This window comes from Gymnodraco acuticeps, unplaced genomic scaffold (assembly GCF_902827175.1).
Source record: "Gymnodraco acuticeps unplaced genomic scaffold, fGymAcu1.1, whole genome shotgun sequence".
NCBI lineage: Eukaryota > Metazoa > Chordata > Actinopteri > Perciformes > Bathydraconidae > Gymnodraco > Gymnodraco acuticeps.
The window spans coordinates 687,543-710,546 of record NW_022991588.1 but is presented as its reverse complement, the minus strand read 5'-3'; the positions used below and the strand labels follow the sequence as shown (position 1 = coordinate 710,546).

The 23,004-nt window shown below is 40.7% G+C and overlaps 1 protein-coding gene across 3 annotated transcripts in view; it reads left to right on the top strand.

The window, feature by feature from the left end:
• cadm1b (cell adhesion molecule 1b) overlaps positions 1 to 23,004 on the top strand; it is a 150,256-nt gene that overhangs the window by 76,357 nt on the left and 50,895 nt on the right. The window lies entirely within an intron of this gene.

The following is a 23,004-nucleotide window of genomic DNA, read 5'->3' as shown; positions in this document are numbered from 1 at the left end:
AGAGCTCTGAATCTGATCAACTGATTGTGTGTTTTGTGGCAGTAACAAGCTTTACAGTATGTGTGTAATGTGCCAGGAGCTGATTCGTACGCTGGATGAGCTAGCTAATTGTTCACAGTGCACGTTCCCCCAGTCCCACAGCTCCTCTAATTTTGATTCATTTAGCCTTTATTTTACCTCATTATACAGGCCCATGTTATTGCCAGGTTGTATGTGAGGTATTTTGCAGTGACGAAATTGACTCTGGTAATTTAATTAAAAAAATCAACTGTAGAAACCTCTTAAATACAAAACAGAGTGGGAAGGGGAGCATTCACACTCATCTGTTTTGAAAGGTGAACTATATTTGAGTGTTTTTCGAACTTGAATTGCGAGAGAAAAACATCCTCTTTTCATTTTTATTTATTGCTCTCAACAAGCTGCAAAAAACAGCTTTATTAATTTCCTCATATTGCAACAAAAAGCAAAAGTCCCAGGCTGTAAACCATGCTTCTTTATACCCTGCACACATATCATATGTGAGCAGCCGTTGAGGGGCCGTTTTTTATTTCAAGGCGTAAGGCAGCTAAGAGCAGTAAGGCCAGGAAGAGGATACAGAGCTGCAGTTCAGTCAGTCTGTAAGCCAGGGGATGAAAATGTGCTCTGATGCTGATCCTGCGGTTGCTGCAGCACAGAGAACTGACAAAACCAGATATTTACTCTGGCATTGCATCGGCAGTCTCTTCTCTGCCGATACCCTATGCATGGCCATGATCTTACTTGAAAACAGTGTTTGGAGTTTTAGCACACAAACAAATAAAATTCCCTCAGATGCCATTTTCTGGATCATCAAAGCTCTGTCAGTCAAAGCTGCTGTATTCACACTATGGTTATATCATAGTTTGCATTTAAGTTTGAACGAAAGGAACTCCTGCTGTGGAGATTCCACAACGGTGTGGACGTTCAGACTCTTTGGGTTAAGATTTCCCTGAATTGTCCTTGTTAATTATCACAGTTGATTCGTCTCTAGCTCTCTCAGTGTGACTGTGGGAGTCCATTTATGTGTGTGTGTTTGAGTGTGTGTGTGTGTGTGCGTGTGCATGCGCAGCAGCTTGGCAGTCTACCATTGTGTGGGCAATGCACCCCTGAGGGTAGTACCCCACAAAGCAAGTAATGGCGCTAAGCATGCTGATAGAGGACTGATTTAGACTGAGAGGCGTCTCTAATCTTACGAGGTGTCAGCAGTAGTGCAATAGATTAGCCGACTCTTTCTCTTTTATTTCCTCTGCGATCATCATCTCCTCTGTGTTCAGCACCTCCTCCAGCAAGGACCGCTGTGAACCACCCTAAATTCAAATTGCATTATTGTTATTAATAGTCGTGATAACAGGCTGGATTTTGTTGTGTTTAGTAGCGGATGCATTCGAATATTTCTTGGGTGGCAGGATGCTGTATAAAACAAAGATAACTTGGTAAAGACTACCCAGCTAGAAATGTTTGGTTCGTTTAAAGGAACGTTTTATAAATAAACTTTCTGTCATCTCAGGCCTCAATAACATCCTCAAAACATCCTCTGAATGTTGCAGTTAAAACGTTATGTCTTACGGCCCGTCCACACTACAGCGTCGACAGTGTCGACAGCTTCAATCTGCCCATTCACTTTGAATGGGGTGACGTCACGTTGCCGCTTTTTTTCGCCGAACTGAATTGTGGGTAGCATAGTGGTCCGTCTCCGCCGTCTCCGGCGTCAGAAGTTGAACGAGTAGCCAGCGCCAGCCAATTAAATCCCGTTTCGGAAAATCTGACAGCTCAAGCCGTAGCCAATCAAACCGCGTCTAAGCTGGGAGAGATATCCCGCCGTTCATTTCTATATTTCAAAAAAAGATGGAGGAGAAACTAATTATCGCCGTAGCAAATCACCCGGTTTTGTATGACCAGACCCTCTTCACCTACCGGGATACAAACCGGAGGAACCAGGCATGGAGGGAGGTGGCAGAGACAGTGGGTGAAACTGGTAGGTTTTCGCCTGTTTGGGGATTTTATATCCAGTTTACTTCGTTTTAACATTGCTATTGCTTTGTATGTCGGGGGCGGGAGATTCATGTGATTGGTTGTTGGTCGCGTTGCTTGAATAACATCCCCAAGCTTCAGACACGCCCAGCTCCAAGCTTTTTTTGAAGCTGTAGTGTGGACGCTCCGTTAGTTAACCTTAAACCTTATAGGAACATTATTTGAAAAAATAAACATCCTAAAAAGGTTCTTTGAACATCAGATTAAAACGTTTCTTTAAAACCTTATTAGAACCAATAGGTAACGTTAGCCAAAGTTGTGAGAACGTTCCCCGCTAGCTGGGTATAGGCCACTACATCATTTTAATATTTGTGTTGGTAACAAACTAAATCTACAGTATATGTCCTACGGAGGTTTCAAAACGGTCAAGTACTTTAAACTGGCATCGAAAACCTGGTCAGATTAATAAGCTTGCTAACTCATTCTTTGGCCTGAGTTTTTGTTCACAATTTTAAAAAACTTTCCAATTACACATTATATATTCTTTTAGGCTAAATTCCTGTATGACTGCTGGTGTTGTTTCAACTACATACAAGGTATTTCTAAAACAATACCAAGCCCTAGCCTTTAATTGGACACATTCCTGCCGTGGCAGGAAGTTTCTTAGAGTTTTAACACTTCTAATACATTTCAAGTATTTTACTTCACTATAATTAATATTAAAGTCTAAAAAAAGCATTTCAATTTGATATATTGTCTTACATTGAATTAAATACAAATATGTAAAAAAGCATCCACAACCTCAATGAACCACAACATTACACTAACAGGGGTCTGGATAGATCCTCCTCCGCTGTGCACAACACGAATCATTGCATTATGTATTCAGATAAGGTGTTTGAATTTACATTCTTTATGTTAAATGATGTTCTAAATGTGCACTGATAAGTGAGGCAGTGACGGATACGTCTTCTTTATCTGAGGTGAGAAGTGCAGAGGGAGATAGCGCTGTGTGATGTGATCTTATTAGTATGTTTGCTGACTTGAAGGTACAGATGCAGTGTGCCGCACAGATGCAATAAGCTCCCGTGAATATGTGTGAGTCAGTTGGACTCTGGTTTGCTTGGCGTAAGGAGTCTTTGATGTTGTGCTGCGAGACCTGGCGCTCTGATCTGGAGCATGACATTATGTGCGACTGCATCAGGAGTTTTTGCATGATATACAATATAATGTGTTTCCACACAACATCAAAGCTTCTTGTTACCTCTGTCCTCATTTTCTCATTCTACTCTCCAAACAAGTTGACTCCTTCACATTAGAATAAGCTGCAAACATTAGTGTTCAATTGACAGTACAATATATGCTAATGGAGTCAGGGTTGTGGTTGCGCAGTGTATCCCCAAAGTAGTTACAGAGGTGTCTTAGCTGTTTCTGAGAAAGATGTGGAAAAGCCATTACAACTTTAACTGTGCAAATTGCTGCGACCAAATGTGACCACCCGTGGCTGGTAACAATGGACGCCTGAAATAGAAACACAGCCAACACGTATATAAATGTGTGTCCTGCTGCATTATATTGTGCATTGTTGACACTTTGTACCAGTTGGAGGCACATAAAGATTAAAGACGTAACTTTAACTTGTGAAATCAGTAAACAGCGGTGGCAGAAAAATAAAGTGTATAAAGGCAACAGGGATGGTGGTGAAAAAGCATCAAACGCAGCAGAGGGAATGAAAGGTTAGAACTGCTTTGATTAATCATTGAGGTGCAGATATCCCCCTAACAAGCTTAGCAAACTGAGCCTCTGAAGTCTTCCTTTTGAACCTGTTCACAAACTGTTCTTAACCCACACATACTGTACAAAGGCAAAACAGACAATAAGGATACACTGTATTAGCAAACATGTTGAAAGTCTAGCATCAGGAGTTGGTTCAAAAAGTTTCAGTCAGAAAAGCCAGCAGGTGTTCACATGATTGGAGGCTGAAGCCAGTGTTCCTGCAGTTCTTTGTAGAAGTAGCTTTAAAGGTGAGGTCGTCCAAATGACAAACAAATAAGCATTTTCTTACCTGTAGTGGTTTCTAGCCATTTAGTTAGTTTTAGTATTACAGATTTAAGGCCAGTGTCAAAGTCGATAACATCTTGTTTGTAGAGTAGTGTCAGTGATGAAAGATAATATTTACAACTCTCCGATGTTAAACTATTGTTTGGCCAATCATTTCATAGAAGTAATTCAAGTACACATTTCAGGATCTACTGTTAATTCAATCCATATTGGTCATGTTCAGAAAGTAGGGATCTTTTTTTGTATCAGGCGTTTCCAACCATATTCCTTCAGGGAGCCTTTTCTGTCATTGATTAAACTGAGCGTAACTTAGTGCCATGATTAATGGATATATTACATTAGATTTATTGACTCACAATTCCATAAAAGAACAACTGAACTGAATAAGCAAGATATTCCACAGAGCTCGCTGTGAACCGTTTCATGTAGAAACACCATCAACGATATCAAAGCACAGGCAGCGTGGATCTCCTCAGAGGCTCGTGCTCATGAAACCTCAGGAGGCTGTCCAAACATATTTTTCATGTTTCTAGACGTTTCACTTAGTTTTGGGATATCTACTGTTAGTCACACAAATACACTTGGAAAAGCTCATTTGATTTTGACTCACTTCTTCAAGAAACATGCTGAGTTCCTGCTTGCTTTCTCTAACATAAACTAAATGACTAAATTGCCTGTTATACAGTCTATGGTTGGTACATAATGCGGACCCCCAGCAAGCCTCACAGTCACTGGGGCTAATTGGAATCCAAATATAGAATATTAACCCCGTACTTTGCCCACACCACTGGTCGTCATTGTTACATCCCCTCTGGGACGAGTTTGAATGCTGGCACCATTCAAGCTCGTAGCTGTGCCGCCTTTTCTCTCGATATGTTTGAGTTTGCGAGTGTGTTTCTGGCCTGTCAGAGCAGCGCATCAGCAGTCGTAACAGGCAGTCCCTGTGGAGGGCAGACTGACAGGTAGGTAATGATCAAAGAGGCCGTTTCCTGTGTTTCATGTCGAGCTCCGAGAGAGGCACATCTGTACTGCCGGTGCCTTTTCCTTTTCATGGGCTCCGAATGCAGATAGCACTCACTCTGCTCGCATGTCCACGCATACATGTGCATTCAAAAACTTTAGTCATTTTGAGCATCCTCACATTAACAGCTACTAACGCATTTCTCAGATTCAGCCTCAGTCTCGACTGCGCCGAACTCCCTCCCTTCTAAAAAAATAACTGAACTCTTCCTGCCTGCAGTCATCTCAAACTGTCATCTGAACTGTATCGCACATCCATAAAATATTCACCTGAAGGGAAAACACAGGCAAAGCCAGCCACACAGTCTGACCTCCCCCCCTCCCTTTCCCAAGTAAGCAGGACTATCTCTCTGACTCAGGTGCCAGGCCACTCACAGATATCTTACCCTCAATCTTGTGTCCACAGTTGCCAGTGGCCGTGTGGACGGTTTATACTCGGCTCGGCTCTGTTCAGCCTGCCAGTTTCTGTTTAATCAATTGGAGCAATTCAGATTGTATTTGAGAAAGGCCAAATCTCATCTCAGGTTGGATGTTGTTGGAAATGAAGTGCATCCTTGAGGATGGGAGTAAAACCAGCTTCACTTTATCTTAAAGATTAAAACTTCAGGGTCACGGTAATCTGTCTTAATGAAACTGTCAAGCAATCCGAGAATCTGTAAACTGTGTGTCACCCTGGTTTTCCTGCACTTACTTGTTTGCACATGTGTTTTAGCTTACTGAATGTATACATGATTTTTATTATTTTTAAATGACTGATTGGCAGACGAGAGGGTTATGTGATTGCAATTAGAGGTAAATTAACCAGCAATTAACCAATGTTAAGCTAATTACGTAGCCAATCAAATACAACGACTCAAAGCAGGTAGGGGATGCATGAAAAGCTATTTTAATTGTCTATTATTTATCCCCAGAGCTCCATGCTGATAAAAAGCCCATGTTGGTCGCAATCTAAGCTTTCACTATTTCATCTAAAAGAACTTTTCCTTTACGCAGGTTTGATCTCTTAGCCTTTTGAATTTTGCAGGAAACATCATTTATACAGAAGGCCCTCTATTACTTTTCAATCTTCACACCTTTGCACCAGCGGCCTTGGCATGGCAAGACTCAATAGGCCTTTTCTTCATACAGACTTAACAACAACCTGAACTATGCCCCTTCCCCTGATAGTACACATGTACGTAGGCTGCTATTTGATGAGCACCTATTGATCTATGCTGAACAACATAGCTTTCATTAAAAGACATCTGCAGAACCTTTTATTTCTGGATTGATTTGAAGATAGATGATGTCGATGCATCAATACATCTCTTAAAAATGTTCTTGTTTCAACTATTCATTTAAACCACACTGATTAAAGGTTAATTTTATACATACAAAATATTCTTCACTTTGTGTGCATTATTGTATATTTGTTGCCGCCTAATCTTACCAGACTATTTGCCAGTATTTGGGGCATTTGGAACCTCTGGAACTGTTACACTTAGATTTTTAAAGTTTAGATTGCAATCTCTGTCAGACTGGTGTTTTTTAAGGCATTTTATATCATCATTATCATCATATCAGGTCAAAAGAAAACACAATCATTCATAATAAAATACATAAGTCACAGTCCTATCCATTTTAAATCTTGCAGTGAAAACTGACATCTTCTTATTATTAATGAGGTTAATTAGAGTTTAAAAATGCACTGTTGCCTCAAAAAAGTGTATTGTAATATGTAATAAACTATCATTTAAGCCTGCATTGGACATAATGATTGAAAAAGTTGAGGAAGTAAAACTTAAATAATAAAAATAATGAAAAAATAAGCAACAATATTTACTATACAAGCAGCATAGTGGCAGCAATGTCAGCAGTAAATGAATACACTATACTAATATAAAATGCTTCGTATGTGTTTCTCTTCCTCTTCCACAGAGGGCGTGTCAATAAACAGCAGTGAACTCGAGGCTGACCCTTTTTCTTACCTGAGGCAGGCAACTGATCCCTCTGGAAACCAACTGAAGCTCTGTAAAAGGGGAATGGGATATGTGTAGCTGGCAAGCAAGGAAGGCTTCAAATGATTGATAGCCATTTGTTTTGCCTGCTTAATACAACATAAACTCTCCAGCGATTCATCACCGGAGTGAGGGGTTTCAACAGTGCCTCTGCAGAGCCCACTGAAAATAATTCATTTTCTGCGAGCTACGAGCCAGGCACTAATGTTAAATATTCATGCGGGTCCAGTCTAAATGATGTGGCCATTGGCACACAGTTAGAGCACACTCTGCGGAAGGGAGGAAATGTCAAGCTGTGAATAAATGAAAGCAGTGAAGCCGTATATTACCCTGCCATTGTGAATTTACTATAGTTGCCATTTTCTATGGCCACTTCAGATAGACCTTTTTTCATAATCAATACACTCAGTGAAATATCGACCATATTGCTACGTTGGCAATAATCTGGAACTGTGTTTGCTCGTCCTTTATTCACCGTTTGTTGCCTAATTTGTGCCTCATGAATGTTAACAGGTGCTATTACTGTAGTAAGAGTGGGCATGTTCAGTGAAACACACCATCAAAGCGACAAAGTTGACTCTCTTCAAATATGTCGATGCACTGCGAGCGCTTCTTGTCACATGAGATCAATATGGCTTGTGCCTATGCAGCTGTTACGGTTTGATTCCTATTGACTGCCACATCAGTCAACCGCATTCATTTCTGAGACGTTTTCACAACATGGGCACGCTGATACGGAAAAGATGTTGTCATGTTTGCACATCAATTGTTTTTCAGACGTTATAGGTCATCTTCTGCAATGATATCAGTAAGCACAGTGGAGGTAAAGGGCAGAATATAATAGAACATACTGGGTTGAGTATCCATTTTGGGGAGAACTCAAATAGAGAGCATAATGTCCGCTGTGCATCATTTGGATGGAATGGGGGTTGTTAAATGACCTCATATTGACAGACACACTCTACCAGTATTCATTTCTATCACACACATATGCGTTCACATTCACACACACATTTCCTCCCGCAGTCTCTGACTAATGAGGCCTAGGGCTGGAGACGGTTCCATCAAGGAACTTCCCCCTCTGTCTCGCTCTCTAACACGTATACACACACACACACACACACGCACACACACGCTCTCTCTCCTCTCAAACATGCACCTGATTGATAGCAGTGATTTGACTGAGAAAAGGGAAATGGGAAATTGAAAAATGGTGGAAGAAGATTGGAAACAACGTGCTGATTATAAACTCTGTGAGGAAACAAAAGGCCTTCCCTCTCCTTTTTCCTTAGCACAGAGGTAGCAGGTGTGGTTCTGACAGGTGCCTGATTGAGGCGCACAAAAGACATTACATCTGCAAACAAATGGACGTGTTTAGCGTCCCCGGATGCAGTTAACGTTTTGGGCTGATAGATGTGATTATGAGTGTATGAGCAGTGGCAGCCAGAGCACAGGTGTTGGGAAGAGTGGGAAAGAAAAGAGGCGTGTTATTGTTGTGGTAATAATAATCCATCCATACAATTAATGGTATGCCATCACCAAGGTCATCAGCCTTTTGGAATGTATTTAATATGCCTCATATTGTGATAATAGAGCCTCCCTCTGCTGGGGACAGGCGAGACCATACCGATTCATCATCATGAGAGAAAAAAAACTGAGAGCACCAATCATACCGTTCTAAATTCGCTGATTTACAAAATAACCTCAATTACATCGATGCCATCGCTATCTATTTTGGTCTTTCCATGTTTATGCTCTCATGTTTCAGGCTAATAAACGATAATACTTTTATAACAGTGGGAATAAATTAGTCACTACCTCCTTGTTAAACAGCTTTGTGTATTCCATAAATGAGGGAGCTTCTTGGCCGAGGCCCCAGTGGTTTAATATTCTCTGAGAGCTTCCAGACAGTGAGTGGTGGTGCAGCAGCTGTCTCCTGACCCTGCCGGACCCCCACTTACCCCTCTGACCACCTCCTTTCCACTGGGCATGCTGTGGAGATGACAAGCCTGTCAGAAGCTTCTCCTAATGTCCTAATTACCCCTCACACACACACACACGCGCGCGCGCGCACACACACACACACACACACACTATTATATGCAAGTATTGTGCAGATGTATGTGCATTCACAGTGAGTAAGCAGATATGCTGGCAGACAGAGAGCACCCATACATTACATTACATTACATTACATTGCATTTAGCTGACGCTTTTATCCAAAGCTACTTACAATAAGTGCGTTCGACCAACAAAATACAAACTTGAAGAAAACAGAATCATATAAGTACATCAGGTTTCATAGAGCCAAACATTTCAAGTGCTACTCAACTGGCTTTAGGTAAGCCAGTCCTTTATTAGTATAAAAGTGCTTCGTTAATAGTTCTATCGCTCGAAGTGGAGTCGAAAGAGATGAGTTTTCAGTCTGCGCCGGAAGATGTGCAAGCTATCTGCTGTCCTGATGTCAATGGGGAGCTCATTCCACCATCCTGGAGCCAGGACAGCAAACCCACGTGTTTTCGCCGATGGGAACTTGGGTCCCCCTTGCAGCGAGGGTGCATCGAGTCGTTTGGCTGATGCAGAACGTAGTGCACGCGCTGGGGTGTACGGTTTAACCATGTCCTGGATGTAGGAAGGGCCAGATCCATTCGCAGCATGGTAAGCAAGTACCAGTGTCTTGAAGTGGATTCTAGCAGTTACCGGAAGCCAGTGAAGGGAGCGGAGGAGCGGCGTGGTGTGGGAGAATTTAGGAAGGTTGAAGACCAGACGAGCCGCTGCATTCTGGATGAGCTGCAGAGGTCGGATGGCACATGCAGGTAGACCAGCCAGGAGGGAGTTGCAGTAGTCTAGGCGTGAGATGACGAGAGCCTGGACCAGAACCTGAGTCGCTTTCTGAGTCAGCTGGGGACGTATCTTCCTGATGTTGTAAAGCGTGTATCTGCAGCAACGGGTTGTAGCAGCGATGTTTGCAGTGAAGGACAGGTTGTTATCTAGGGTCACACCCAGATTCCTAGCAGTCTGAGTCGGGGAAACAACTGAGGTGCCGATGTTGATTGTTAGGTCAAGAGTGGGACAATCTTTTCCCGGAAGGAAGAGCAGCTCAGTCTTGTCAAGGTTGAGCTTGAGGTGGTGAGCAGACATCCACTGAGAGATGTCAGCTAGACAAGCAGAGATGCGTGCAACGACCTGGGTCTCTGAGCGGGGAGAGGACAGAATTAATTGGGTGTCATCAGCGTAGCAGTGGTAAGAAAAACCATGCGGGCTAATGACTGATCCGAGCGAGTTTGTGTACAGGGAGAAGAGGAGGGGACCAAGAACAGAGCCCTGAGGGACCCCTGTAGTTAATTGACAAGGGTCGGACTCAGACCCTCTCCAAGTCACCCTGTAGGTACGGTCTTTGAGGTATGAGGTGAGGAGGGAAAGTGCAGAGCCTGAAACTCCCAAGTTTTTGGAGAGTGCGAAGGAGGATCTGATGATTCATACATACATACATGTATACATAGCTTCCGTGAAGATTGCTCATGTGAGCTTTGCTGGCAATAAATCATACTATAGGCAGTGGCGACGGGTCATTAGGGGCAGGTGGGGCACAGCCCCACCTAGTGTCAGCAGAAAGTATTAAAAGTAATGATTACAAAAAATGCAAAAAATAAATTATAAAATATATATTTTAAGATCATGTTTAATCATCTGATTCGTCTGTACATTGCTGTTTTAGTCTGTGTTCTTCTAATTAGTGTCTACAGTGTGTGCCTATTGAGCTGTTTAGAGCCATGTGGGACAAAACCCGATCCTGCCCCTCCCTCTCCCTGTTTAAGTCAATGGTGACTGTAAAAACTACACTGCGCATGCTCAGAGTATTGTCCTATTTAATGTGTGTGGCAAAAAAATAATGACCATAGGGGCATAGTGCTGCCATCCCCACCATACGTCATCTCACATAATTCAGAGCTGATTGGCTGTAAGTACGTGTGCCGCGAAAAGTGTGGTGTGTGAAGAGGAGGAGAGAGAGGTGCAGTGAGGCGTCCTAAAACCCGGAAATAAACTGCGCATGGCTTCCCTCCACAAAAAAGCAATGATATTTCTCCATAGGATTTTAGAAAATAGCTCCAAATAAGATCTGTGGGAAACAAACCTGTTAGATAAATGCACGTTTTGTTCAGCCGGATAATATCCACATGTCTACCCTACTTTTATAATTTTCGAATCATAAATCTATTGATTAGATCAGATTTATGATAGACTTTTGAAACTACAAGAACATAAGGAGGACTTTTACAAAAAAGTAATAGAGATGTTTTGTCCAGAAGGATAGGCAAATGGACTTCATCTTCATGTCAAGGTAAGACTGCAATTTGATTGAAAATGGGATCTTACTAAGAGAGAACAATTCAATATTTAAATGATAAAATTACATTTTTTGGGTATCCTTTTGTTGAACTGTCTGTTTAAAATTAATTGAAGCATCAGACAAAAAAAGCTTTTGAAAATAATATTATATTTTGATTTAGGTCAAAATATAATATTTGTAAACCTGAAGAGTCAGAGCCTCACCAGCCATGAACCTCAGAAGCTTATATATAGACATCTAAGTTTTTTGTGCCCCACCACTTTTGTACATATAAAAACGCCACTGACTATAGGTGAGGCATTACATTACACAATAGCAACAATCTCTCCCTCAAGACTCTTAGGAGGCTTTGATTCGAAAGTTCTGCGAGTGTTTTGATCCGGGCAGGGCTGCGCTTTGATTCAGAGCTCCGGTTTCTCTCCTGTGATAACGAATGAAACGCTCCTGCCACAACTGTCCTCTAAAAGAAAAATAAAGTCAGAACAGGGCTGGAAAGATGCTCTATAGCAGTGCCTGATCCTTCTGAGGAGAAGAACAGAAAAAGATGCAGTGTCACCCGAAATAGACAATCCAAATGAGATGTGATGTGTCACTTTGCCGGAGGTTAAGCTTTGCTTCGGCTTTAAGCGCGAGTGTCTCTGCTGCATTGGTTTTTGGGTGCAGAGCACACTGCCGCTGCTGCTCTTAAGTCCATGCTCAGTCAACCAGTCTTGTTAACATAACAGAGTGAATGATTGTGCCTCGTAGGAAAAGGGAACTCATTGTACCTCCCAGCGATTGCACTTGCTTTGTGATTTATCGACATCTGAAGTTACAGCATTTGTCAAAATCAGCATGACTTAATAGTCTGTTAGTATAATATTTCTCCTGCCTTATTTCATGTTGATTTGAGATATCGGGCCTCATAGAAGTCTTGTTTTATTATGCCAAATTACCTTTCGATAGATGTGTCACCGTGATATTAAGCAACCGCTGTCTTATTATATTTTTGCATTTTGAAGCCTGTTTATTTGAATAACAGAGAGAGCTTGGTGTTTGTCATGGGTGGCTGTGTGGCACTGCAGGCTGGCATCTACAGTAGTCAGAAATGTGTTAGCACTCTCTTTTTTCTTGACACGACTGTGAGAGCAGAACGCTACCTGAGTTGTCATTAAAGCGGCTCGTTGCTGTTTGGGGTTTCTTTTTATGTGCGTGTCAGCCGCAGAGACACTTTCATGTGTGATGTGAGTGACAGGACACACACCTTTGAGGTAACACTTTTTCTTTGGTGTTCAAAGACATTACTGATGCTGACATGTCTGATAATAAGCCTTTATTCATAGGAAACATGCAACTATCATTGTTTATGTGCTATTGTAGATGCCCCTTTACTAATAGGAGGCAGGGCACTTAATTGAATATATCTGCTTTTTATCTGCCAGCATTTCTGAAGGATTATCCCTTAATCTCTCAGAGTAAAAGCTGTCTTCAACAGTATGTGTCCTCTTGGCTTTCCATGAGAACAACATTCAGGTCATAGATTGGACATTTACAAAGCATATCCCATTAACAGTAAGCAATTAACAACCTCTGTGGGGATACAGGCAAAATCTCCTTATTACAGTTTATCGTGCAGGAACATGCTTTGCGTCTCCGGTAAACCAACCTGATTAATTTTTTTTGTTGACTCCGGAGAGAATTAATCTAAGTATTCCCCTAAGTCTTTGCAGGTGAGTGATTTTCAATATACTGACAGGTTGGGCTGGATTAAGTTGTACCTGAGAGCTGAAAATAATAGATGCAGGTTGCAGATACAAATAAATTACTGAATTATGCACACAATAAAATGTTTCTTACTGAATAATGTATGCTGTTTAAATTAAAGCGTCCTTAGCTGTACATTTGTGGGCTTTTTCTTTAGTCTAAACTCAAGTTCCCCTTCCAGAGCTTTTAATTGTATGACACCATTTTGAACTCTATGATTTCTTCACAAGCATAGGAAGTATGCGATACATATTAATTTTTATCCTCAATTAATCATCTTTCTCAATTACCCGTTATGTATTTAAATGTTAAATGGCTTAATCCCAAATGTTCACACGAAAAATTGCTTATTTTGTCAAATAAAACCCTAAGGTATTCTGTTTTCTCTCATAAAAAACAAGGAAATAGTTAAACGTAGTCATATCTTTTTCTATCCATAGATCAATCCTTTTAGCTCTTGTATGGAGTTTTCACAGTTGCCATGTAGCTGGATATGTTGAAATGTAATTATTGCATCTGCAGATAAAGATCAAGTGATGAGGTTGAAAGCTCTGTGAAATGATGCTATCAAATGAACCTTGAGATGAGATTGTTTTGTCAAATCTCCAGTAACAGTTTGCGTATACAAGGGCATTTATGTATCTACACAACCCAGTCTCATGGCATTTCGTGTTCACCAACACGATTTTTAATCTATTGATTCCAACACGATTTTCCCCTTTTTCCCCTTTTTTTCGTGTTGCACAGCACGATTTTAAAAGCAATGTATTTCTACTGGTAATGACGCAACCCAGTCTCACGGCATTTCGTGTTCACCAACACGATTTTTAATCTATTGATTCGTGTTCACCAACACGATTTGCCCCTTTTTTTCGAGTTGCACAGCACGATTTTAAAAGCAATGTATTTCTACTGCCTGCAGCACGTCTTTTTCTCCGGTCGGGTCGTGGGAGACCGGAAGCTGTGTGGTTCATAAAAACATGTTCTTACTCAATATCAAGCCACAATTATTGCTTTTATTTTAAATCGTATAATTTGGGACTTTTGTTGCCGTCTGTGAGGAAAATGAATGGGGCTCAGAGCCTCAGAATACGGAAATCTGTATTTTTAAATCTTTTTTTCCTTCTAATTTGTTATTCTTTTCAAAATAACACACTGTTATTTACTCACCAATAACACACAATTATCCTTGCTTTTATTTATTGGTTTAATTCCATAATCTCGGGCTTTTTTGGCGTCCGTCAGGAACTGAATTTCAAAATAAAAATAACCGGAAACAGACGTAGGCCTATAAGGGACATTTCGAGCATCATTGCGATTGTCAACGTTTCTGAGTTTAGAATGGCCGAAGACACTACACTACCCATAATCCCCAGCTATCGTTTAGGACTACAGTCCCCGTAAGGTTACGCAGAGCGTCAAACAGCTGTGTGAAATGGAACGAAACCACCCACGCCAGACTATCCAAAACTGGAATCGAACGCCCCCCCAGAACTACACATGCTGGCTATTGTGTTTCGCAAAATGTTCTATGGGACGTCTCTACTGAACGTTTTCGTTTTTCCCACAATTAGAAGTTGCCAGTATTAAACACATTGGTGTTATCAAATGTAAAACATATAATTAATAAATGGGTGAAAATCGCTTGTGTCCATAATGCGCAGCATTAATACCCACATGACAGCTCATTGTTACTTTGTAATTCTACTCCACTACAATTCAGAGGTTAACCTGGTATTTTTACTCCACTGCATTTATTTGAGTTACTTTGCAGATTCTGATTAATTATGTGAAATATGAACAACCCTTAAATCAGACTTTAGTTATACCTGAGTAAAATTCAGGTAAGGTGATTGTCAAGTGCCAACAATCAGGAGAGATATTTGATAGTTGGTGCTTGAGAAGACTAACCATTTATCTGCAATTGACATGAATGGAAACGAGTAATAAAGTATATTCATTACTCGTTATTCTCTACTAATAGTTAATTAAAGACTGTATATTATGGCTATTTTGCACATCCCTTTCAAGTTTTTCAAAGGTTTATTGACATATCATATACACAACTAAGGTGTAGTTATGCAATTAATGAAACACTTGGGTCACAGGTTCCTCAACAGTGCATTACAAGACATCTATCAATATGTGTGTACCTCCACCATTAAACTGTCATATTCTGCACATGTCTTATTCTATCTACATAAGAGTATAATTAATGTGTATAATATCAGTTAAAATAAGTGCTTCAACATAGTTAACATTGCAGGTAAGCTATATATTAGACGTTAAGTACTTTGTCAGGCTTGATATTTATCTGTAGATAGATACCCCCCAAAAAAAATTCTTATTTAAAAGAAGACCTTAATGTTTGTCTGTTATTTAATGTTTAAATAAAGGTTAATTCGTTTTTCTGTTTTGCACCTCCTCCTATTAATATCTTTGTACATTCTGCACTAAACTGTTTTATTGTAGAGATCACTTATAGTATCTTCTTGATTTTGTATATTCTATATTTATACTTTCCCCCTATGAAAGTATGTACTCTTAATATTTTTTTAATCAAATAAAACACAATAATTCAATAACGTGCTTTAACCACTAGGAGGTGCACACAAGGTACACACAGCCATAATAACTTTGTATTATTAGTGTAGGACACTTGTGTTTTCGTACAACATCTGAAGATGTGTAGTTTTATGCATGCTTTCACATAATTTTACAGCATATTGCTTTACTATTTCAGACTCAGTATTTACATTCTTACATTCAAAGAAAATCAGTAATATCTTTAAAAACTACAGTCCTTTTATATCAGCTGTGCACCGTTATGGTGTAAATATAACCTATCTGTGAATTAGATCAAATGTAAAAGTCAGCCGAATTAGTGTTGATACTGCAAGGAGACGTATTGTGTGAAGAGAAATTGAAGATGTTGTTTAATTGTTGAATATATTTATGATCCACGTCAAGTATTCAGTTTCGGCGGCATTTTCTCAGTTTTTCCAAAGGTCTTCTCATCAGGGCTCTATAAATAAAGAACTACGGCAGATCTGTAATATACAATGCAGCCGAACCGTGTATTACAATGCCGTTATGTGATGACTTTCAAAGAGAAAAGCAAGAGCGCTCGGAATTAAGTATTCTTTTAAAATGTTTTCCGGATTTCATATCATATAAACACCAAATCCCAGCATGCATTGCGGCTAAAACATCCAATAAGCGAGCTTAAAACCATAGCTGAGGATCTTGGGTAATCGCTCAAAATGCCTACGTCTGTTTCCGGTTATTTTTATTTTGAAATTCAGTTCCTGACGGACGCCAAAAAAGCCCGAGATTATGGAATTAAACCAATAAATAAAAGCAAGGATAATTGTGTGTTATTGGTGAGTAAATAACAGTGTGTTATTTTGAAAAGAATAACAAATTAGAAGGAAAAAAAGATTTTAAAAAATACAGATTTCAGTATCCTGAGGCTCTGAGCCCCATTTATTTTCCTCACAGACGGCAACAAAAGTCCGAAATTATACGATTTCAAATAAAAGCAATAACTGTGGCTTGATATTGAGTAAGAACATGTTTTTATGAACCACACAGCTTCCGGTCTTCCTCGACCCGACCGGAGAAAAATATGTGCTGCAGGCAGTAGAAATATATTGCTTTTAAAATCGTGCTGTGCAACACGAAAAAAAAGGGGCAAATCGTGTTGGTGAACACGAATCAATAGATTTAAAATCGTGTTGGTGAACACGAAATGCCGTGAGACTGGGTTGAATGACACTCATGGAAGCACGGCATTCGTTTGTGTCGGCTGCCCTTAAAGGAAATGTGAGCGTCCATTCTCATTGGATAACAGAGAATTGTACACCCGGAAGTAAGTATTCCCCTTAATGTCGATTGATTTTACAGTGATATCTGCACTACTCATCGACTAAAAAACACCAGATTATCCTTGTTAAAGGAATGCTCCACTCATTAGATAATTAATCAAAACTTCAGTATTTAGTGAAACATTATGTTTAAACCATACCCTGAAGAAATCAGCGATATTCCCTGGTAAATAATGATTTTATAGCTCTTTTTTATCAAAACCTGTATATTCCGTCAGGCCGCTGCCATTTTGCCCATTTTCAGTAGTCACGTGATGGTCGTGACGTCATCCATGCGTTCACTTTGTAAACACACGAAAACATGGAGTATTTGAGTTCGGACTCGTCAGCCGAGGAAGAAGTTTTGAGCAATATGAAGAGATTGGATGGGGGAATTCAGCCATACAGGTTCGAGCCTACTTAGTACTACTTAGTAGATACAATGATTTTGATTACTAGATATGTATGCATGTAGTACCACCCTTGCTAGCGATTCCCTCTCTAGTTTAGCATACTCAGCCTCGTTGTCTCTGGCCCTAGAACCACGATTTTATGGGGCCTGAAAAACTGGGGGAAAATACCCACTAGCCGGTACTACGCTATATGGAAAGGCCACCAAAAACTGGCCTGGCCTGGACGATAAAGGACGTTTAAACGGGGCTACCCGCTGCAATGGAAATGCGTTATAACATACCTTATTCTTACTCCGAGCACTACTTCTGGTCCTCCGTCGCTTCACACTTGCAGAGGGCGATTTCTCAACTGGCCGAACTGGTGTCCTGGTCGGTGATGACACCAGAAAGACCGATGGTACTGCATCTCCATTAAGTAATGGTTGTTCAATAAATCCCATGTTATGTTTTATCATACTCTCAGAGTAGTCGTCCGGAAACTTGAAATGTTCGCTGCATACATGCGCCTGTGGAGCTTTCGGTTCGGGCCGGCCACATTTCGCTAGCCACTGCCTCCGAACGTACTTCCTACGCTTACCTTTTGGCAACAGATGGAACCGAGCATTCCGTGGATTGTTCCTATCAGAATTGTGGCAATGTTTCGCGATACAATGAGGCATATTTGAAGAGAGTAACCACAGTAAATAACATGAACATCAACGTGTCCTCGAAACCAACGCATGGTTTACGTCACGTCCAGTAAAATGGCCCCGCCCACAGTGTTGATGTTATTTCGGTAATTAATCAGTTTAAAATCACTGATAATGTCATCGGATAAATACAAAAAAAAGAAAGACTGGCAGAGACTTGTCTGTTTTATCGGATGATAATTATTTAAAAATGAGTGTCATGAGCATACCATTCCTTTAATTACACAACATTGATTGGTTTAAATTGTGTGCAATGATTTTGTATTTTTCCCCTTCGATTCGGAGAAACAAATATTTTTTCGGAGTAAAGGATGGCAGAAGACACTACACTACCCAGAATCCCCAGCTATCGTTTGGACTACACCATGTGCTCTGTTTGACAAACCCGTTTTTTTTCACCATTCATTCCAATGGCTGGCGTCTATGTCACGTGATCTTAACATTTCTCCCTGCAGAAAAAAAAAACATGGCCGAACTTCGTTTTATTCTCGGTGGAAAATGCCTATTTTAATATGTTAGTTTGGCCATTAAAATGCGTTTTGATGTCATTTGATGCGAGAAATATGAGTTGTTATTTCAGATTATGTGTGCAGTGGATGTACATGATCTTTAGTTTTTTTCATTCATTTCATATCGACATTATTTCTGTTATGTTGTGTAACTGTTTAATGGTGTTATCTTTATTTCTACCCCCTTCCCCGTCAATGTATAGTGTTGGTCCACAGCGCAAACATATTAGTTTAACAAAATCCGCATCTAAAGATAGCCTACGTTAAAACTAAAAACGTGACGTGGATCATACATATATCAGCCATTAAACAACATCTTACATTTCTTTTCACACAATACGTCTCCTTGCAGTATCAACACTAATTCGGCTGACTTTTATATTTGATTCAATTGGTAGATAGGCTGTATTTACACCATAAAGGTGCACAGCTGATATAAAGGGACACCTAGTGGTTAAAGCATGTTATTGAATTTCATTATTTTATTATTAGATATTAATAGGATCCCTATAAAGTATATTCATTACTCGTTATTCTCTACTAATAGTTAATTAAAGACTGTATATAATGACTATTTTGCACATCCCTTTCAAGATTTTCTAAGGTTTATTGACATATCATATAGGCCCACACAACTATGGTGTAGTTCTGCATTGAATGAAAAACTTGGGTCGCAGGTTCCTCAATAGTGCATTACAAGACATCTATCAATATTTGTGCATACCTCCAGCAATGTTAACTATGTTGAAGCACTTATTTTAACTGATATTATACATAATGTATTATACTCTTATAAGATGTATGTAGATATTTCATCTCCGGCCTTGTCAGGTATTGAACAATCAATAAATAAAGAACACAGAATTGTTAAATATAAAACACAGAATTTGTGTGATTATACTAAATGATTTACAAATAAACACCACTGCATATTTAACTGTTACACATGCTGATGTAACGCAAATGTTCCAACTTGGGATCAATAAAGTACATATTATCTTAAGCTGATCGATGGCTACTGCCATATTTGCAAAATTTGCCTCTGAACCTTAACAAGTGCATGTTTCAGGCTTATCAATTAATGTAATGTAATGTTATCAATTAACAACAGGGGTCACAAACATAAGACCAGCTGTTAAATAAAGCTCTTCTGACCTTAGCTGGCATGTGTGTATATATATTAATGCTGCCCATTATGGGCACAAGCAATTTTTACCCATTTATTAATTATATGTTTTAAATGTGAGTGTTTCCTATCCCCTAAATCTCCAGGGATGTACACAGTTTAATACTGGCAACTTCTTATTATGGGAAATACGAAAACGTCTTTTAAAACTACAACTCCCAGTAGAGACGTGCCATAGATAGAGAACATGTTGCGAAACAGAATAGCCAGCATGTGTAGTTCTGGGGACGGGGTGGGGGAAGGGGGGACGCGGTGGACCCGTTCAAATCCAGTTTTGGACAGTCTGCCGTGGTTCCATCCCATTTCAAGTGCTGTTCGAGGCTCGGCGTAACCCTCGGAGCACACTCTCCAATCACAGAGCTTGAGGACTATCACGGGGTTTGTCAAACAGAGCACATGGTGTAGTCCTAAACGATAGCTGGGGATTCTGGGTAGTGTAGTGTCTTCTGCTATCCTTTACTCCGAAAAAATATTTGTTTCTCCGAATCGAAGGGGAAAAATACAAAAGCATTGCACACAATTTAAACCAATCAATGTTGTGTAATTAACAAGGATAATCTGGTGTTTTTTAGTCGATGAGTAGTGCAGATAACACTGTAAACTCAATCGACAGTAAGGGGAATACTTACTTCCGGGTGTACAATTCTCCGTTATCCAATGAGAATGGACGCTCACATTGCCTTTAAGGGCAGCCGACACAAACGAATGCCGTGCTTCCATGAGCGTCATTACCAGTAGAAATACATTGCTTTTAAAATCGTGCTGTGCAACACGAAAAAAAGGGGAAAATCGTGTTGGTGAACACGAATCAATAGATTAAAAATCGTGTTGGTGAACACGAAATGCCATGAGACTGGGTTGATCTACAGTATAGGTAATGAATGAATTATTTAATGTGCATTTACAACTGAATATGGAAACAACAAATTCCAGGGGGTATCGGGCACCATTTTTTATCTTTTTGCGAGGACAGCCGAAACTCTTTGATGGGTTTCTTTTGTGAAAATCCTGACCTTACAAGTCGTCCGTGTTTACTGGGTCCACTCTGCAGGAGCTCACTGCTTCATCCGATTTCCTTGAAGAGAAAAAAGTTTGAAGCCTACCTCTGAACCCTCTAATTAAATGAAAACACAGTGGGCTCCACACAGTGAGACAGCATCATTACACACACACACACACACACACACACACACACACACACACACACACACACACACACACACACACACACACACACACACACACACACACACACACACACACACACACACACACACACACACACAATGGCAGCCCATGTGGATCTCTACGGGGAAGTACACAGAGTTCCAGCACGCAGCTCTGTTATGTCCTCTTATGCAGTGCGATCACACACTAGTTTGACATGCAACACGCTGCAGATCATGAGCATAAATAAGCAAGGGAATGTTTTACCTGAAAGGAAGAACATTAATTCAAAGGCATCACACTAGTACCGAGAAGAAATGTTGCCTCATTAGTGTTACCCCACTGCTTTTACTGAGCAGCAGCCACAGAGAGAGAGACATGGGGGGAAGACTATATGCCACTTTTACCACACAGGCGGCCTGTCTCCTGAGATCTTAGTTTGCCTCAGTGACTCAAAAAGTGCAGTTTATTCTGAATTTGTTGGGGTGGCAACGGGTTAAACACAGATGCCTGAATGACGGAGCACCTGGATCCTGCGTCTTACAGAAAACATAATGTAGTGCAAAAATACACCCTTTCAAATGTTCACAATGAGAGTGTTTCCAGCAGGAAATGTAACATCAATCTAGGAGGAGAGCGGGGAAATGTTCCACTTTTTCTGTTTTCTAACATAACGCTCGGGATGAAAAGGAGAAGAGGCGAGGAGACAAGGACAGAGATTATTTGGAGGATGGTTGGCCTGCCTGCTCTGCTCCAGCGTGATTGACAGATTGGTGCAACGGCAGCACCCGCACGAATGCCATCACACGCATTTCTCTAGAAATCTGTCTATCAGCACTGTCTAAGCAGAGCGACAGCCATGACATCTAATCACAAGCGAGCTGGCACCTCATAACTTCTATCTAATGTGCTGCAGGTACAGAGGAGCGAAGGCGAGTGCGGCAGACACACCACAACGCTATGTATAGCCCCTTCAGAGGCCACCAGCAGGAAGTGGATCATCCTGAAGGGTTAGGAAGGTGTCACCGCACTACATCACAAGTCTCTCGGTTAAGATATAGGTCTCTGTTGACAGGGTGATGCATTTTTCTGGGTTACTCTCTTGTAAAGTAAAATGAGGGCAGATATACTACACATACAAGGTGATAATGAGTCATTTACATAATGTTGCTACAACATTATAATTACCTGGCAATTAAAGCAGCTCAAAAGCCTCATTATGGGCTGTCCTGAGGGCTGGTTAGACCGGGACGCATACGGTGTGCTCATTCAAGCTCGAGTTTGAGTCTGGCTATCACGCTCGCGGCCTCGTTTTGTTCAGATCACTCTCAGCTGAAGCAGAATTGCCCCAGAAGCCTCATTATGCTGAAGTATCGCATAATAAAGACAACATTTTGAATGACACCTGAAGTTTTTCACAGTGGCATGGCCTCCTGGACAATGTTCGCGAAAATGTCCTCATCATGTAAGATTTGTCACTCAAACCTCTTTTGTCCTGGGGGAATTGCTGACACATTGAGAATGCACAAAGGAGTATAATAAGGACATGTGTCATACCTTACACCCTTATTAAGCCGGCAATGACAAGTGAGACAAGTATTCACTTTAACATACTGTACGCTTTTCACCAGAGCCCCCATTGCTCAGAGTAAAGAAGCTGCAAAGTGTGTGTGAAATGTCAATAAAATAGAATATGGTGTGCAAACTATAATTCTTTTTTTTAGATATGGATGTACAGCAGAGGGCAAGGATGTGTGTGAACGAGAGAAAGAGAGAGGATGGGTGTTGCTTATGAATAGCAGACAATGAATGATGGAAGCTCTCCCGAGGGTGCAGGCCCTGAGCACTGCTGCGGGGACTTGGGAACACGCCAGTCTCCCATGCCCTGTGAGATGCCAGTTTGGGTGGGCACCGTTCCGAATGGGTGCTCTCTTCTCCAGGATACACGGCAGGGTCCTGGGGGAGCCAGTGGCTGCTCCAGGGAGGCATGGCTGGAATCTCAATAAGAGACAC